This window comes from Notothenia rossii (genome assembly GCF_949606895.1).
Source record: "Notothenia rossii genome assembly, chromosome: 8".
NCBI classification, from domain to species: domain Eukaryota; kingdom Metazoa; phylum Chordata; class Actinopteri; order Perciformes; family Nototheniidae; genus Notothenia; species Notothenia rossii.
Genome location: NC_136906.1, coordinates 35,469,214 through 35,489,961, shown reverse-complemented (window position 1 = coordinate 35,489,961; position 20,748 = coordinate 35,469,214). Strand labels below are relative to the sequence as shown.

General features: G+C 39.8%; 2 long non-coding RNA genes across 3 annotated transcripts; one reads left to right on the top strand and one right to left on the bottom strand.

Moving 5' to 3' along the window:
• Window positions 1-5,875: 5,875 nt before the first annotated feature.
• On the bottom strand, window positions 5,876-8,705 carry LOC307014550. Of its 2 annotated transcripts, XR_013801252.1 has the most exons (4): window positions 8,243-8,705; window positions 7,110-7,172; window positions 6,342-6,385; window positions 5,876-5,957 (listed from the first exon to the last, which is right to left on the bottom strand). It is a non-coding gene; the product is annotated as an uncharacterized lncRNA (long non-coding RNA). The 2 variants fall into 2 exon arrangements; XR_013801253.1 differs by having other exon boundaries at window positions 5,882-6,385.
• Window positions 8,706-11,152: 2,447 nt separating this feature from the next.
• LOC307014011 lies at window positions 11,153-13,170 on the top strand. The gene is made up of 2 exons (XR_013801129.1): window positions 11,153-11,590; window positions 12,460-13,170. It is a non-coding gene; the product is annotated as an uncharacterized lncRNA (long non-coding RNA).
• The last annotated feature ends 7,578 nt before the right edge of the window (window positions 13,171-20,748 follow it).

The following is a 20,748-nucleotide window of genomic DNA, read 5'->3' as shown; positions in this document are numbered from 1 at the left end:
AGAAGTAACAATATGGGTTAGCACTTGAATATTTTTGTAAAGAGATGATCCTCATCCGGAACACTGGTTGTTGGTTTAAGATAAGATATAACTTTATTGATCCACATCTTTGCGTTGCAGCAGCATTAAAACACATGGCATTATACAATACAAATAAAAAGACAAGAAATAAAGAAGAAAATATACATGTTGAATTTACAAATGAGCAATAACAAGATATGCAAGGTATTATGTTTACATAACTATGTGACAGATGGAATATTAAATATTACACTGAATATGTCAAATGTACAGTGAAGAGAGAAACTGGAGCAGAGAGTTCTCTTCCAGCCAGAGGTGATTTGTTGTACAGCAACACGTTCTCACTCCCAACCCGTCACATGTTGACGGACGGTCAGGACCCCTCCCCGTCACCGACTTGCATAGAGCTCCCTGAACATTGGTAATAGACACGTTGGGATCGCGGCGAAATGCTCTCCGCAGATCCATTCTCACGGCGTTTATCAAACGTTTTCTTACTCAATATCAAGCCACACTTATTGTTTTTACTTCTTTATTTTAATTGAATAATGTAGGACTTTTGTTGCCGTCAGTTATGGGGGGAGTAGGGGCTCAGAATACTGAAATCTGTATTGTTTCATCGTTTTTTCCTTCTAATTTTGTATTCTTTTCTAAACCACACACTGTCATTTACTCAACAACACATAAGTATCCTTGTGTGTATTTATTTGTTTGATTAATAAACACAAGTTGGAATCCGTCAGGACCGAGGGTCGGAGCAGCTCATTCGCTTTAGAGAATTTTACACCCGGAAGTAAGTATTCTCTCCGCTTCGCTTGACAAAGGTTATGGCTAGGAAGGATCCGTCTTATGTAAAACTCTCGCGAGAGTTTGGCTGAATGTCACGTGGCTGAATGTTTACGTTTGGCAGGCAGCCTTTCAGTTACGATCGTTAACATCAGTGGGCCACAGCAAATGATAATGAGAAGCTAAACTATCTATTAATTATGTCAATTACAGGGAGTGTGATTGTTGAAATAGGGTGTTAGCGGTCTTGCTGGTGTTCAAAGAAGAATGACAACACTGTAGATCACCAACACTATGGTTTATTTTTTATTCATAGGCAAATCAACGTTGTCACAGTAAAAGTCCCAAGATAGTTCCTGGGTGCAATAAAATGTTCCCTTGCAGTGTTTTACTATTATGTCTGATGTTTCTCTATTAATATTGCTGCTGCATTAACGTGTATTTTGCATCATGTTACTTCTGTAGATGTGTTTCCGAGCCGCTCCGATTACAACGAGAGTTACAACGAGAACGTGACGTCATATTTACACTAGACGGATCCTTTCTAGCCATAACCCTTGACAAACCCATCCATGGACAAACCCCGTGATAGTCCTCAAGCTCTGATTGGATGTTTGAGTGTGCGCCGAGGATTACGCCGAGCGTCGAACAGCACTTTGAAATGGGATGGAACCAGGGCCGTGGGAAGTAGGGGTGCTGAGGGTGCTGCAGCACCCCCTGGTGGAGTACAGGGGATCTGCACTTCAAAAAGATATAATAAAAAAAAAAAACGAATTTTCAGCCTTGATGTAACAACATTCATAATTAAGTAAAGATAACACCCTTTTCAACCCGGTAACATTTTCCATTTGCCCTGTACGATGGGCGCCGTAGTGATGAAAGTGGGGGATGTTGGCTTAGCAGGCGCCCGCAGCTCACAGCCAAAGTGAGAGAGATAGAGAGAGGGGATACCGCGGTACCGGCGGGGGTGTTGTTAGCTTCTGCTGCGCTAACGGATATAAGAAGCTGCTTCTACAATAATGTGGAGAGAGAGTTCTGTCCTGTCAGACTGAGAGGCTCAGTGAGGTGAAGGACTCTAAGGGTTTGGATAGTTCACTTTAGTCTAAGTTATCTCATTGAGTCTCAAACGTTTTGATCACAATTTATGTAAACAAAGGCACACCTTTTATAATTATTAGGATAAATAAAAACAGGTTTGAAATCATTCCAATGTATACTATAGGACAGTAAACCAAAAATATTGTTTAAAACTGTTCTATGGCACGTCTCTGCTGGGAATTGTAGTTTTAAAAGACGTTTTCATATTTCCCATAATAAGAAATTGCCAGTATTAAACTGTGTACATCCCTGGGGGTTTAGGGGATAGGAAACACTCACATTTAAAACATATAATTAATAAATGGGGGAAAGTTGCTTGTGCCCCATAATGGGCAGCATTAATATATATATTAATGCTGCCCATTATATATAATATAATATAAATAATATATATATATATATATATATTATATATATATATATATATATATATATATATATATATATATATATATATATAAATATATATTAGGGCCGGGACTTTAACGCGTTAATTAAGATTAATTAATTACACAAAAATTAACGCGTTAAAAAAATTAGCACATTTTAATCGCACTTATTTTTGCACCGCGGAACGTTTCTCACTGGATGAGTTTCAGGGGTACCGATTATACTGGAGCACCAACTAACGTTCATGACTTCAAACAACAACAAACCACAGCGAACAATAGTCAAACGTGAACGAAGAAGCTGATGAGACCGCTTTGGTTGGCCCCGTGGATGGGACATTTTGTTTTAAAAAACGGACGGATGGAAGCATCGATAAGAGCACGGTTGTTTGCAAATTATGCAAAAAGGAATTTGCATATCACCGCAGCACATCAAGCCTCAAGTATCACCTCAATGCAAAACATATAGCAGCTAGCGTGGAAGCTAGCGTGGACTTTAGCCCAACTCGGAGTACAAGGACCCACACCCAATTCGCGTTGATCAAACAGTGGCCTATGCAACAGAGAGATTTTATTTTTCATCAGGATATTGGAAGAATAGGAGGGATTGAGGTCAATCGCTGGCACTTTTTTTATTTTATTTTAAATGGTACACTTTATGTTGAACTATTTATTACGTTGTTGGTGCAACTGGCACTTGTTGAACTGTTTATTGTTTTGGCCAAGGTTATTGAGAGAGTTGGACTGAAATTGATTAGATTTTTTAAATCAACTGTTGGTAAATCAACAAAGTCTGTTATGGCCTCTGAAGCAACAGAGAGATGTTTTCTAATAGTCAGGGTTTCCAATGTTCTGAATGTACTTGAAAGTATTGTGTTTTACTTAAAAAACAAAGTGTTATAGTTTACAGAAGGTCTACCTACCTATAGGCTACCTGAATCTCTGAAATGTACTATATTCCTAAATATGCTATTGCTACACTTTATGGCAAAAATTGCACTTTTCTGTTGGTCTTTGTTAAGTACCACCTTGAAAAAAACAAACAATGTTTTGTTGCTTAAGCTTACGTATTCAGTCATTTTTCAATGGTATACTAAAATCCATGTGAAAAAAATTGCTTCTCACTGTTCTCAGGTCAAATATTTATATGTGATTAAAAATGCGATTAATTGCGATTAATTAATTACAAAGCCTGTAATTAATTAGATTAATTTTTGTAATCGAGTCCCGGCCCTAATATATATATAATATAATATAAATAATAAAGCTCTTCTGACCTTAGCTGTCACGTGGGTATATATACCCACATGCCAGCTAAGGTCAGAAGAGCTTTATTTAACAGCTGGTCTTATGTCTGTGACCCCTCCTGTTGTAAATTGATAAGCCTGAAACATGCACTTGTCAAGGTTCAGAGGCAAATTTTGCAAATATGGCAGTAGCCATCGATCATCTTAAGATAAGATATACTTTATTGATCCCAAGTTGGAAACATTTGCGTTACATCAGCATCAGGATCAGGTTGTAAACATTTGTAAATATGCAGTGGTGTTTATTTGTAAATCATTTAGTATAATCACACAAATTCTGTGTTTTATATTTAATAATTCTGTGTTCTTTATTTATTGAATGTTCAATACCTGACAAGGTCGGAGATGAACAACTTGGGTCGCAGGTTCCTCAACAGTGCATTACAAGACATCTATCAATATGTGTGCATACCTCCAACATTAAACTGTCATATTCTGCACATTTTTTATACTATCTACATACATCTTATAAGAGTATAATACATATGTATAATATCAGTTAAAATAAGTGCTTAAACATACAGTAGTTAACATTGCAGGAAAGCAATATATTAGTACTTTGTCAGGCTTAATATTTATACCCCCAAAGCTTTTTACTTATTCAAAATAAGACCTTAACCTAAAGTATTCTTTAATGTTTAAATAAAGCCTTATTAGTTTGTCTGTCTGTGTCTCCTATTAATATCTAATAATACAAATAATAAATTTCAATAACGTGCTTTAACCACTAGGTGTCCCTTTCTATCAGCTGTGCACCGTTATGGTGTAAATATACCAATATACCGATTGGATCAAATATAAAAGTCAGCCGAAATAGTATTGATACTGCAAGGAGTTGACCGTCCGTCAACATGTGACCGGTTGGGAGTGAGAACGTGTTGTGTACAGAGTTATTGCAGTGGGCAGGAATGTTTTCCTGTATCGGTTCCTGTGACAGCGGAGCTGCAGCAGTCTGTTGGAGAAGGAGCTCCTGTCTGTCCAGGTAGGGGGGGGGGGGGGGGTTATCTGTCTGTCCAGCTGCAGGTGGAGAGGATGGGTGGGGTTACCCATGATGGAATAAGAATAAGGTTTTTTTTTGGCTTACTTTCATCGTAGTGGAAAATGTTGTCATATGCAATATGTTGGATAGTTTCACCATTGAAATGCGTTTGATAACACTAGGTGCTCTAGTGCCAAAGTTGTGGCCCTACAAAAATATCAACTATTCATTTGTATGGCATCCAGAGCTTCCACATTTTAGGGAATATGTTTTTTGATTTAAAATATCATCAATGTCATAAGCAATGGTTACATTAAAACCCTCCTATTGTATTCGTTTCCCCCCCTTACTTTGGTGTTCGCGGTCAAATTTGACCGGTCCTGTTTTAACTGCTATTACATTAACACAAAAACCATGAATCATCACCAAATTTCATTCATTTCATCAACATTGTATGTTGAGTTGGCATCTCAGCTCAAAACATACATTGAAATGATATGAGAGCAGTGCTACAAACTACAATTCCCATTAGATACGCGCCCATCAATCGTTACGAAGTACACAGAGCTGACATATTTGTAGTTCTACCGGCGTGTGTGCGTGGACTCGTTCGACTTGTCTTGCGTTGACGGCCGTATAGGCTCCATTCCCTTTCAGAAATCCGTCAATCGGGCGCAATCCGAAACCAAACCCTGTGTTTAAAAAAATATAAAATACAAATTTGCACTTTTGCCTCCTTAGCAACGGCAGTATCGTTTGGGTGGCGATCTGAGTTCGGGTACCGTATCTTTGACGTGACAAAGGGTCGCCGTGACAACGTGGTGATGAGAAGTGAAAAAGAAAATTCAAAGTAATCACTACCATTTTAATATCTCAAGCATTTGTCCCCAAAAGCTTTCAAATGTAGTAGCAAAACCAGTGATCCAGATCAGGATCATTTTAATTAGGCCTATAATTAAATGATATAATAATAATACATTTTATTTTTAGAGCGCTTTTCTGAAACCCAAAGACGCTTTATATGCAAGCCTACCTCCAAAGCGTTATACTTCGGAAGTTAAACATCTTAGATAAGGCAGTGGATGGCAAAGTACCAGATTTCACACATGAATATGCTTAAAATAGGTTATGGTGTTCCTATCACTGACAATGAAATCATGTAGTATTTCAACTGTTATTTCCTAAAAAGTCAAATGCATTTTTGTGGAGGTTTTCATCTTATTTCTAATAGAAACATATTAAATATGACTCAAATGGAGCATATAAACAAGAGAACAAACGTGCAAAAACAAAACTGGTGTTCAAATAACAGATTTTATTTGTATGCATTATCCCGGAGAATTCTTCGGCTGCCAGGAATGAGCCCACTCCTTGCCACTGAAAACAGAATGGAATAATGTTAGTTACAGTTACTGGTTTCGTCTTTCCGAAAAGCATAAACCATGTGTGAAGCAAACATCTTATAACTCAATTTATATAAGTAAATGTTTCATTTACCATTTAGAAAAAGTGAACATAGAAATTAAAACAAATGTTCTAACAAACAATAAAAACAAACAAAAACACATACATTAACAACAATGAAGTTAAACAATCATTTGTTCCTACACTACTTCAGCTGCTTCAGAATAACAGCAGTGAAATATATAAGAGGACTGGTGGTAGATTTGGATGTTTTGCATTTGTTAAATATCATGTGTTTGTTCTCCAACATGGGACTACATCAGATGACATGAAGCCAAGTAACTGGAAGATATATACCATACTGGACAGGGCTCCCACTCCACCAACATTTCTGCTTTTCCCTATCAAGAGAAGAAAACAAATCTCTAATTTCGGAAAGACCTAACGCATATTAGCTATTTAGCAAACAATTGTGTTGGAAGTTTGTAAATCATAAAGCAAATCCTATGCATTACTTTTATTCCCGTCTAACCTTTCTCATTCTTTCTTTTATTACACTCCTGATGAGGAAAGTTTCTAGGCGAGTGACACGCAATCTGTGAACATCAAAGCAGGTTCCACATACAGTATTAGTCATATTAGAAATAAAATCAATACAACTATGAACACTTAAGTAGCAACCAGACTTGCACGATGAAAAGTGACCACACTGTTATCACTGGTCAAAAGTTACTGTATACATCATTGAAATGGAACCAAGCTGCTCTCAGTCGTAACATGGGATGCTTGTTTGAATGGCCATACCACTGCTGAGCCTGAGATGACCAAAGAAAATACTGCACTGCTGCTTCCTTTACTGCCTAGCATTCTCATCACCACCTTATCAACTATGACTGTATGTATTTGAGTCTAATTAGACAATTAAAGCCCTTTGGATTTTTGGATAATGTATCAGTTATAGCTATTAGTCACAATATAGCATTGTTAACTCACTGAAGAAGCATCAATCACTGCGTTTACATGCACTTTGCTAAAGTACATGTCGATAGATTTATTAGAATACCAATCAATTCGACTCATGCAAATGTTTATAATCAGTCAAAATACTTAATACTGTTAATATACCTGACTTTTTCTTTTTGCGTCTAGGACCAAGTACTGTGTCCCTCACGGACCCTGTCCTGACAGCTGTGGGTTGAAGAAGAAATGTTACTATATACATACAGTACACCAAGTTAAGCTTAAACTCAAGTTTCAAAATACATCCCACAAATGCAGCATCACATGATGCAATAGGTGTTAGGTACAGATATTTTTTTGTTATTGCGATTTAATTGAGGTTGATCTATGAAGTCTAGGTGTTTTGTTGTCTTGCCTATATAATTGACTCCATACTTTATGTGTAAGGAATAGTTTGATAAATATTAACATGCTGTGCTGTAACGTTAAATGAATTTAACTTTGATTCAAAAACCTACGTTTATTCCCCGTATGTTCATTATGGGACAGTGTCGTATCTAAATGCAGTTCTTGAGTATAAAGTTTAAATATGCTGCATGACGTTGTTGCATGAGTTGCTTCGAAGTTTACCCCTATGGTCAGGGATTGCTTTAGGTAGACCACAATATTAATGATATCAACCTCTCGTACAATATATGGGCATGAGCCAAATCATTTTTATGTAATCGACCTACTGCCCAACGCTACAATGTAAGACCCTTTCTGTGTGTAAACCAAATCACATAGGAGTTTTATTTTGTGATTTATCAAATGTTAAGTAAGCCTGCTGTTGCTTTGCATTTTTGTGTGAAAAAGGTGTAACCATATAGTAACGACATGTCTGTTCAGGAATGAAAGACTGTATTTTTCTAAACGTTTAATATTTATTTATATCCGAGTACCTAAGGATATACACATACCCAAGTATCCCATTTTCCTTTCATATTTATGAAGTTGTAGGTGAAATTGTTATTTAAATTAAGCAATTGTTGTTATTATTATTTACCGATTGGAACAATCATTATTCCCAAAAATGCAAGAAGTTCAATTAGGTGTTTTGAGATATTGTAGAAGCATGACTTGTCAACAAGTTACCTCCAATAATTTTTTAGGAAAATATCGGAAAACACTCTTGACTTTTATAAATATAAAAGCTGCAAATCTCAGAGAACAAATGTCACTGTGTGTGCTGTGTGCTCTGCATGTGTGACCATTAAAGAGGGTTTCATCCCTCCGATTCTATCTGTCTATTTTATTACCTGGCCCCTCCGTGGTGGTAGCCTGTCTCACATCATCCCGCTGCGGCTGCTCCCCCTGCCCCACTTCTATGATGGTGCACTGCTTCACGGGGGGGGGGGGTCTTCAGCACATCCACCTGCACGGTGCTTGTCTCTGGCACCTGGCTCTCTGTGGTCCCTGCCTCCTGCCAGTTGTTTTCTGGTTCAGATGGGTCACAGGGTGTGAGGTTCAGCGTGACTGTCTCTTCCTCAGGATCTTCCGCAACCCCCTGGCCAGTGGAGTCCTGTGTCCAACCTGTGCAAGTTAAACAAATGTTGGTCTTGACTTGCTTAAGACAAAGAGGTTAACTCATATATCTAGAAATAAGAAATACAGCGTGCTTAAGGTATGTTTCCAGACAGGGTCAAAAATATACTCGTCATGTCATAGGACTGTGTGCAGTCAAAGTTAATAGCAGAGAAATAGTGGTATTTATCCAGTCAACCATTTATAGTTTTGTTTTTGCGATATTATTCTTCCAATTTGTGTCTACATTCCATGTGATGTGACATGTCAATTTGTCGGTAGACAACATATAGACGTGTGCATGTATGTTCCCTTACATTATTTACATCCACACATTTTGTTCAGAATTTATGAGACTGACGCAAATGTGTTTTGCATAAGTGCAATCAAATAAGTAGCAAGTCGCTTTGGATAAAAACATAAATGTAATGTAAAGGGACCTCTGGATGCACTGGATAACTGCTTTTGTTTACAACCCGAGAAACATGACCTTAATACAGAACTGCCAAACTGAATATGTGGTCAACTGGGATCGTCTTCATGTATTGTGCTCTTACCATTAACTTCAAAATATTTCTCCCTTTTGGGCGTTGATAAAGGAAACCGTTTAGGAACGGTTTGCTAAAAGGAAATTGCTTAAGGGATGGCTCAAGCCTAAACATACATTTCAGTCATCAAACCTAACTACCTTGACATTAACAACTTTACAACTTTCAATTTGTATACAATGAATGCGCAAGTGGTAGCACAATACCCCAAAATGGTTTTTCAAATTCACGTAAACTTGCCTAATTATTTCCTGATAAATAACAGTTAAATGTCCACAAGTCCCCTCTGCAGAGTAAGCCATGTCTCATTAGGCTACATACTCAGTGTTTAAAAATGTATTTATTGTATGTAGTTTGCTAAAATAATAAACAGTCAAACGTTGTCCATAACCCTAAATATTTTGCAATTACTTTCAACTTTTGTAATACTTTGCAGCTAAAAATAGTGACAGTTAACAGGTAGAAAGGATGTGTGTTAGTTGTCTCACAAAAATATAGTTTGCCAAACCCAAATAAATGGCTCGAATGACTGCTTTCTGGCTGTATCAAAGGATAAATACTGGATCAAGTTGTTGTCCCACGAGATTTGGATGGATTGAAAACAGTCGCTGTAAGTTGTTGTTAACTTAACTGACTTTATTAAATGAGTTGATCCAAACTCATTCCATATAACTGTGTTGGTTATAAGGAAATGTTAAGCTCTCCATTGATACAAAGATTTTGTGTACACAATACTGTGAACTGTGAAGATATAGTGCAAGCATCTCACCTTCACAAAAGGTACTCATAAAAAGTGCCTATCTTGTCAAGATAATCCTGGGCATAGGTCAGTGTGCAGCGAGGGGCTTAGGATTTCACATTTGACGTCCTTCTTCCTGGTCTCCTTGCGAAGAAGCAGCACTGGTTTGAAGGCAATGGCATGGAGTTTCTCAATCTGTAATGACAAAATAATATATTTACTGTTTAAAGAAATGGAAAGGAAACATCAACAACAATTATAAAACTACAACTATAAAATTACTGATGACAGCATCTAGTTGTATGCCATTCATAAACCTAGATGCTGAGTTAAGCTTTTGCAGAATCATGTATTTACCAGGAAGGGTTACACAGTAGAAGCAGAAAATATTTTATAGACAAACACAAAATACTAATAAATCAGTATCCTGAGTCCCAGTTCAAACCCTGATAATCTTAAAGTTAAAGTACAATAAGATACAAATGTGTGACCACTCAACAATTAACACTTACAATGACTATTGCATAATTAAAAATGTAACACAATCCAAGCATAGCTTGACACTGTTGAAATTGAAATTGCGTGCTACGATGTAAAACGTTCCCGTATGTTGTGGCTGCAGTCGTAAGAGTAATATAGAGTAGTAACATACAATTATGTAGTCTTATTAAAGGTGGGGTAGGTAAGTTTGAAAAACCGGCTCGAGATACACTTTTTGTTATATTCCATGGAATGCTCTTAACATCCCGATAGCAATGAATATCTTAAGTGATTTGACAACAAATCCATAACAAAATGTCATCTGTGGAAGCATAATACTGTAAAAAGCACGAGCAATCATCTGAGCCGGCCCGGCTAAAGTAACTGAATGGCCTACCTGCCTGTCAGCCTTCCATCTGTGCAGAAACTTATCTCGTGCCCTCATTGGTCATGTGCGCGTTTGTGTGTGTTGGAGGAGGGGCTCTATAAGGAAGTGGCAGATGTCTCCGGTTGTGTATTTTCAAATTCTAGCGATCTCGAGCCGGTTTGTCAAACTTACATACCCTGCCTTTAAGGTCTAAAAGTGTGTACATAAGGAAGAATGGAACACAACATGGAAGTGAAGGAAGTGCGCTGTTTATTTAAATGTGTAGTTAAATTAAAATAGTGTCCCTTGGCTGTGAAAGTTAAGATAAGAGTAGTTTTAAAATTGAAAGAAAAGAGAATATTAAATAATACCTTTGCAATAATATCTATATTTGAAGTTGATATCAAAGTGTACATTGGTTAATAAGATACAAACATCATTAAGAAATAAATGTATATAAAAACAACATTCAACTTGATCCTGGCCCAATATAGGCCTATAGAGAGGCGAAGTCCCTCCCCTTCCGGGAGCCTCCATGGGACCCCGGAAGCGGAAAATTATACATTGAATTCAATGGAGAGAGAAAACGTATCTTTTGATCCCGTTTGAATTGTGCCACGAATGACACATATGATGTTTGTCAATTTAAAAGAACATTTTGCAAGTCAAAAAAATTAAAATGTGTCGTAAAACTGTGAAGTAACACATTTTTTTATGTTAAGCCGCTCAGTGAACTACATGTCTCTGGTCCCGCACAATACGCGTCACCAACACAAAGATGACCGTCACGTTGGAACATTTCACCTCATTCTTTCAGAATGAGAATACAAGTATAAAACGAGGTGAAAATCACTACAAGTCTGGGCCCGTTGAGAGCTGTACATACACGAAAGGGGAGTTAGTCGGTTCTGTAAGAGCCAGCATGCGGGACCGGCTTTACAAGGTTTCGGTGAGTAACATGAGTGCAATGTTTAACGTTAATGTCAGTCAATAAGGAGGAGAATGAAAAAGAAGATGATGAACCACAGACCCGGCATATAATGACTGAAGTGTGCAGGGCTGTGTTAATTTATGTTACTGTTATCAATAGCATTAGTTGACTGAGAAAACCGTCAAGAAAAAAAGTTTAGCGATGTTACGAGTCGACTAGCATAATATGAACCACGGCTGTGATTGACAACCTGGACAGCCAGTCAGAAGCTAGAATGCCAACCTAGAGAGCCAATCAGAACCTAGAACGGGTGTACTGTATACGGGTGTGTATGCTGTGGATAACATTAGTGTTCACAAGAACAAGGTATACTCCCGTGTTTTGTTTTAGTTGCTCTTCAGATTGAAGCGGCCAGTTTTATATCGACTATATGTGTGATCTCCTTTTTACATCTCGTTGTGTCATTTGAGTTTATTTGCTGTGTGTAGATTCAAGGATTTTGGTTATCTTGTCAATTTGTTTGGTTATCTAGGCACAGCTGTGTGTGACTCCCTCTGGTACACTGGTATGTGTTTTCCTAATGTAGAGAGCATTGATTAATTCATAAACTACACACTGAGTCTAGATCCTGACCAAATCCTTTTTTGTTGATCAAATGTTTTTCAAAAATGTAATACACATTTAAAAAAAAATACAATGTACAATCACAACCAATACAACACAAATTACAAAAACTTCAGAAAAAACAAACAATAACAACAATCAGACAAGAGGACAAAACAATGGAAAAATAAACCCTCCCACCCCCAGATCTGGACCATCCTTGTATTGCTCATTCAATCTATTATAGCATGTTAACAAACATGGTACTTACTTTATTTGTACAGATCTACATGGGAGAGGATGGCGCGATGCAGAGCGCTGTCTGTGGTTGTGCACGGGGGATGTACAAATGCAGCCACGCTGCAGCATTGGCAATATTTGCCATGTGGCAGATCAGCTCCACAGAAGTTGAGTGCCAGTGGAGGAAGCCTGGCACTTCAAAAGTAGTCCAGCCGGTGTCTCAACTCTACCAACAGCAAGAGGAGACATACAACCCACTGGCCAGAGACATCGCCACTGAGGAAGTAGACTGGTTTAGGTCTGCACTGAGGGGCGCAGCTTGGCATGGCATGGCTTTTGTCACCTGAGCCAGAGCTGCAGCCTCAACATCAGGCCATTTTCAACGTGCCGGAGCTGGTGAAGGAGCATGGGGGTCGGGGGCTTGAGGCAATTCTTGCCTCAATGCGACTGAGCAGAGACCATTAAGCTGCCATCCAGACAGCCACCGTAGGACAGCAGACAAATCCTCAGTGGCAGTTACACAGGCAGGGCAGGTTGACAGCCAGCAATTTTGGTGCTGTGCTGAGGTCGGGACTTTCATCCACTCCATGCGCGTCCCTCATGAAGAGGGTGCTTGGGGGGTACAATTTAGACGGAGTCATGGCTGTCAACTGGGGAGTTGTAAACGAGGTGTGTTTGGCCTTTTAAGTGTGACACATATGTAGTGATAAATGCTTCACCTGACCACTGTTCCTAAATAAAAAAAGTTTTCTGCATCGTCAGTCATTTTTTCCTAATAATTACCAATATTTCACAAATTCTTCATGTCAACTTAAGAGCACAGCTTTGTGTCAGCTTTGCTTGGTTCATCTTACTGGGGGGCAGCTACATGGATGTCGGTGCAGTCCACAATCATTTTGCAGTTGAAGGCAGAATGAATTTATTATTGACTCAGAATGAAGCACAACTTCATGTCATACAATACATTGACTTTATTTGTAATTGTGTAAAAAAATAAAGCATTTATGAGCAAGCAGGACCTGCAGGAACAGAGAACGGTGATGGATGGAGCTGGGAAGAGAGAAGAATAAAGAAAACAGATCAACTTTATTATCGGATATTAATTCAATTTCAAAACAAGTTGCCGCTCCTACAGTTTTCTAGTATGTAAAGATGATTTCACATGACCTATGCAAAATATCACACTCAATACATGTGTCTCTCTGGGGGGTGCATTGTGCCTTTGATGTATATAAATAATATACCATAACCAAATACTATTACGTACAGTGGAAATCAGGTTGCCAGAGCAGGTCAGTGTGCATGTTCCTCAGGGTCTCAGCAGTTACAGGTGAGGTAAAGACAATAAGAGAAAAAGGTCAGTAACAACACTTTAAAGTAACAACACTGAATAATTATCTATTTTAATAATTTTCTCTCAGTAATCACTCAACTACTGTCTTTCCAACAAACAGCTTGACTCACCCTCACTGTCATCACAATGACACATGTCCAGAAGCATGTCATGCAAAGCTCCCTGCCTGCCTGCCTTCCTTCGAATCTCCCTGAACTGCTTCCTTAGCACCCGGTGGAGGGCGCAGTAGGCTACTCTTCAAATGTTTCACGAAATACTTACCATGATGACTACTCTTACTGTTTAACATTTTGGTGTACTTCATGTAATAAAATAATAACTTCATGGTAAGGCTACTAAAAATGACAAGGCTAAGTAATGTAATGCTAACTAACGTGCTCGTTACTCGTCGCTACAAGCTAGGTAGCTAACTTGACTATGTTCCATGCACAACATGTATATTACCTATGATATTACCTGATATGTCTGATCCAGCGACTCCTGGTCCTTTCATAAGACGGGAAGCGATAGAACGAGCAAGTGGTATGATCACTTTTGTGATTACAACATGGTACAAAAGCACACAGGCATCTTGTAAAAGTGAATTTATTGGAACAATCTCTTATATTTATTGGAGGGAATAAATCAGTTATGAAATCTTCTTTTTCGCTTTAATTACGAGTCGCAACCACTTGGAGCATTATCGCCTGTGACATCACATGCGCGACCCAGAATGGGATTTGGGATTTGTAGTCTTTGTAGTCGCATATTTTTCATAGTCTTATATTTCAACAGTTTTACGACAAAATGTGACTTTTTTGACATGGAAATGATTGTTTAAGATTGACAAACATCATATGTGTAGTTCGTGGCACAATTCAAACGGGATCAAAAGATACGTTTTCTCTCTCCATTGAATTCAATGTATAATTTTTCGCTTCCGGGGTCCCATGGACCGGAAGTAGATGGGCGTGACTTCGCCTCTCTATCGGCAAACAGTCAGGGTCCGTCTGTGTCAGTTCTTTGGGGTCAGCTTGGTGTGTCCGGGCCTTAACATACAGTAAAAAGTGTACATACTAAGACAATGGCTTCATCCTTGATGGAAGCAATGTTGTGGTTCTTCTTCCGCCCTGACACCCAACCCCCTTGCTTCTCATCAAACCTCTTGAGCTTCTTCTCAAGGCGCGGCTTTTTTGGCTGCTCCTTAAAGAGCCTGTGACACGATTTCCCCCCATTATCCAAACCCATCAATTTGAGTAAATATTGTCCCCTTGAAAACCGTTACTGAACTGATTTTGGATATTTGTACTTTGATAACCATTAATCTGCCTTTCAATGTTGACCATTTCCTGGATCTTCTCGGGGATTCTTCAAGTCCCGCCAAATTATGGGTGACGTCAATGCGGGCACAGCGCTCCAGCTGCACCGTTCAGGATCCCAGCATCTGCATGTAAACGCACGATGGCGCACAAAGCAGCAAGCTCAGACAGCGATGACAGTTTAATTTTGAACTTGTCTGAGAGCTCATATGAGGCTGAAGGATCGGTTTATTTTGTATCTGTTAGAAGTTTAGGAATTAGGTGCGTAAATATGGGCGATCATACGGTCATGTAGCCAGTGGTGGACTGGGACTAAAAATCAGCCCGGGACTCTCGACCGGCCCACTTCGGTACAACTAGTAAATTGTCAACGGGGGGAGTGGGGGATGTGCTAGTGACTTATCCGACCGGCCCACTTCGGTACCGGCCCATCGGGATTCGTCCCGATGGCCAGTCCGCCACTGCACCCAGCCCAGCCCACGTAAACTGTCAACGGGGGGAGCCTCGCTGCGGGGAAACGGTGGACCTAGTGTCCCGATCGGAGTGGGAATAATAATAATAATAATAATAATAATAATAATAATAATAATAATAATAATAATCCGTGCATTTTATCCATTAATTTCCCCAACATTGTGGTAAAAAAAAACACACGTTTAATCCATGTTGGTGTAGGCCTACTAGCCTACTACAACCAGTGGTGTAGTGGGGATGTTTAACTGGGTGGACGGGAGACACTTTGGACGCGCTTGTGAACTGTCAACTTTGGGACCTCTGTGTCGCCTGTCAGCGCAATTTACATGATGCCGTTTAGACAATATAATAATAAAGGGCGGTGCCGGCTGTCAGCGAACCGATCCGGCCTTTCTGCGCGACTATCACTCAAATGCGGGACATAGTCTCAATGTGTGGGACGCGGGACAAATAATAAAAATGCTGTGTGTGCAGTCCCGCACAGTGCGGGACACCTGGTCACCCTACACACACAGTTCTGCCCATCACACACACACGCTTCAAATCAAGTTGCATAAATGCTTGAGCTACGTTTTTATTATAATTACTGTGAAATCTGCCTATTATGTTTTAGTCATTATTACAACAAACACACACTTGCAACTGATAACACTGGCAATGATTTTAGATGTATTAGACTATTTAAAAAAGAAATCATGCTTCAAATAAGTGGGGGTACGGCGTACCCCCGCGTCCAACGCCCACTACACCACTGAGTCTGCAACTACAAAAAGCTAAGGTTTGTTTTCTCATCAGGAAATGCAGACCGGCTCAAACAAATGATGTTTACATCATCATCCTCACGATCATTTAATGTGTCATATGTTCGCCGAATTGACATGAAAGCACTAATAAATGTAGTTTCATCCTCTTGAGTTTACAAAAATAATCGATTTGTTTTTATATCACATCTGACGGGATGAAATTCAGCAGCTCTCACTACCGATTTTTAATCTTAATTTAATCATCATCTTCACCACGATCATTTATGTTTATGTTCGCCGAATTGACATGAAAGCACTGACAAATATGAATATACTGTAGTCAACTTCATTAAAACGTTATTAACGTGCCTAAACTCTGTAATTCACCATTTCTACGCATGACAGCACACTTTGTCCGTGTTTGGCTCTCTCGCCGCACAGTGAAGCGTTCCCGCATTGACGTCACTTCCGGCTTCCCCCAAAACCTCAAAATGAGTCGAAGGAATTTTCCCGCGATGTTCGAAATTATTGATATTTATCGGAACGGTATCGCTTTTTCTTTTTTAAACTGACGGTTCGAGATTACTAGTAGCCCACTATTTCATTGCACAACAGTTGTTGGGTTCGTGTCACAGGCTCTTTAAGGCAATGTCCACAGATCTTCTGTACACAAAATAAAATGTTCTGACAGAAGGGACATGTCTTTTTTGTAGACCCACCTGGCATGATTAACACGGGATTACAAACAAACAGACAGACAGATTGACAAACACAGGAGAGTAGAGAATTACACAGCATTGATAGAAGGGTGAATAAAGAAATAGATGATAGATATTTAGAGCTACAGTAGATAGGGAGATAGGGAGATAGGTTGAGTTTGGCTCTTAAAAGTGCCGTTGGTTTTATGATGGTGTAGATCAGTGTATGGGTTTGTGGTGTGGGTACGGGAGCTGCAGGGGAGAAAAGCGTTCGATCCAGTTTCGAGCTGGGGATTATGGGTAGTGTAGTGTCTTCGGCCATCCTAAACTCGATGATGCTCGAAATGTCCCTGATAGGCCTACGTCTGTTTCCGGTTATTTTTATTTTGAAATTCAGTTCCTGAAGGACGGCAAAAAAGCACGAGATTATAGAATTAAACAAATAAATAAAAACAAGGATAATTGTGTGTTATTGTTGACTAAATAACAGTGTGTTATTTTGAAAAGAATAACAAATTAGAAGGAAAAATGAGCCCCATTTATTTTCCTCACAGACAGCAACAAAAGTCCGAAATGATACGATTTTAAATAAAAGCAATAATCGTGGCTTGATATTGAGTAAGAACATGTTTTTATGAACCACACAGCTTCCGGTCTTCCTATAACACGTAATGCCGTGAGACTACCAACAGAAATACATTGCTTTTAAAATCGTGCTGTGCAACACGAAAAAAAAGGGGAAAGACTACCAATAGAAATACATTGCTTTTAAAATCGTGCTGTGCAACACGAAAAAAAGGGGGAAATCGTGTTGGTGAATACGAATCAATAGATAAAAAATCGTGTTGGGGAACACAACATGCCGTGAGACTGGGTTGAGACAGGATGATAAGGAAACACCACAACAGTTTCTCTACCGAGTGATAGGGTTAAAGCAACGTGTCCTATTCACCTCCAAACTGTCAGACGCAGGCATTAAATACAGTCCAGCTACTGTTCAAGATGTGTTTCCACTAGGGCTGTCAAGTTAACGCGTTAATAACGCGTTATTGCAAAAAAAACAAACAACGGCACTAATTATTTTAACGCATGTGTATTTTTTTTCCTTGGCCGCCCCGTAGTTTCAGAGCGCATCGAGTTTAAAATACCATCTACAAGCTGATGCTGACAGCCCCGCTCCTGCTGTCCGCTTGTGGCAGACTACACTTCCACGCTCACCGGCAGGCACCGACTGGCTATTGGGAGGACCGGGAGGGTGTGTGTATGTGTGGCGCGAGAGAGAGACCTTACGTGTATTGTTGTTGTTGTTAGCATCTGGTGCTAGCTAGCTGCGCTAACGGATATAAGGAGCTGTTTAAATGAAAACAGAGGAGCGACATTTCGCCACAACTGTGCCGAGCACTTGACTTAATGCAGGTAGCCAGACAGTGGGACATTGTACGAAAAGTCAGCACACTCAGTGCGCGCAACATGATTGCAGCGTCCAGGCAGCTCCCGATCGAATATATGCCTTGAGTTGCACATAGCTCCAACGATCCATCTCACACACACACACACACACACACACACACACACACACACACACACACACACACACACACACACACACACACACACACACACACACACACACACACACACACACACACACACACACACACACACACACACACACACACACACACTTTGTATTGCATTATTGTATGAGAGAGGTTCCAGGTTGAATTGAGGCGAATATTTGTAATGTTCAGAGGTTGTTGTGTTTAATATTCATGAGAATATTTGTCATTGTTCAAATTATAATAAACATTAGCATAAAGCATATTTGTCCACTCATATGTTGATAAGAGTATTAAAAACTTGAAAAATATTCCTCTAATGTAAATTTAGAACAGATCAAATAAGCGCGATTAATTTGCGATTAACTATGGACAATCATGTGATTAATCGCGATTAAATATTTTAATCGACTGACAGCGCTAGTTTCTACATACGGTCTTGCAGGGACTTGGATATAAACACAGTGATGTACGCAGAGAACTAAAGCCTCTTCTGTCAAGTGGTGAGGTGAGTGATGAAACAATATTACGCCATGTAATGAGAATCACCATTGAGGAGAGTGAGAGACAGAAGAGGATAGGTCCTTCTCGTCGGCAAGCAACAACTAGTGCTCATAGCGCACAACTTGAGCTTAACACAGTCCAAGAGTGTGGCAACAATCAAGAGAGCACAGAACACAAAACAAAGAAAGACCCAATAAAAGAGCTTGCAGCCAAGGTAGATGAGCTAACCAGCATGGTTGAGGCTATGAGACAACAAAAGCAGCCACATCCGGCAGACATGATTAACCATAACCAATACTCTCAAAACAGAGTGAGACCCAGGAGAGAGAAACCTTTTGGTTGTTCAAGATGTGTCGAACAAAACAGGCCAGATTGTAACCACTGTTTCTATTGTGGTGATGGAGGACACAGGGCTGTGGGCTGTTTAAAGAGACAAGAGAGTCAGGGAAACTCAAGCCGGTCACTGCAGCGGGGTTGCCAGTGATCGGATCCACAATACGACCCCAAGCTGAACATTCTAGTGAGGCAAAAGCGCAAACCAGTTGTGAGGGCAAAACAGTTGAAGTAGCTGGTGCACAGAATAGTTACCAGCAAGATGAATCCTCGACTCAGTTATATTTTTGGTTCACCAGGGGTGAAACGTAGAACTGTTGCCAAGCTGATAGGAAAAAAGTCGCTAATACAGTGTAATCTAAACGGATTGGCAGTGACTGCATTGCTTGACCCCGGTGCTCAAGTCAGTATCATAAGCCGCGCCTGCAAAGAACAATATCTGCCTAATCTTGATGTTCGACCAATATCGGAGATTATCGAGGATCTGAACGAACTAAAGGTGTATGCAGTTAATAGCTTATTCCGTTCGATGGCTGGGTAACCATTATGACCAACCTGCCAGGAAATTAAGAACTCATTCTTTCCATCAGTGTTCCATTCCTAGCCACAAGCTTGACCATGGAGAGACCATTGGTTGGTTTTAATGTTTTGGAGGAAATCATTGAGGGACAGCCAGAACGATTGATATGCACTCTGGTTAAACTACTTTGTGATGCCATCAGTGTTCCGGTGGAGAAAGCTGAAGCAATTGTGAGATTTATTCAGGCAGTTGAACCAAGTACGTCGCAGGGACGCCTAAGAACAGGTGTAAATGACATCGTCATTCCGGCTGGTCAAGACACCTGGGTGAGGTGTCGTGTTCCCCGAACCCTGAAACCCTCTGATCGTCTGGTGTTGTTTGAAGCTGATGAAGGCAGTCATCAATTATCGCAGCTGGATTTAGGGACAGGTTTGTTTGAGATACAGAACCCTGCAAAGCCTTATGTCACAATTCCAGTAGGCAATAACACCAAACATGATGTCACCTTACCACGCAAGACAGCCCTGGGCGTATTGCAGCACATTGAAAGGTTTGTGGAGGCTGAATCCCCTGACAAGAAAACATGTACTGCAACAGTCAATGAGGTCTCAACTCAACCCCTTGAACCAATCCAAAAAGCTGAGCCGATTCCACCCCTGTGGCACCCACCAGTGGACCTCAGTCACTTGGAGGAGGAACAACAAGAGATTGCCAAGAGAATGTTGTACGAAGAATCAAAGGCTTTTGCGAGGGACTGAAATTACATTGGCTGTAACCCTGGCCTATAAATGGTGATAAATCTGAAGGACGATATTCCAGTGCAAAGGACGTATACTTTCATACCAAAGCC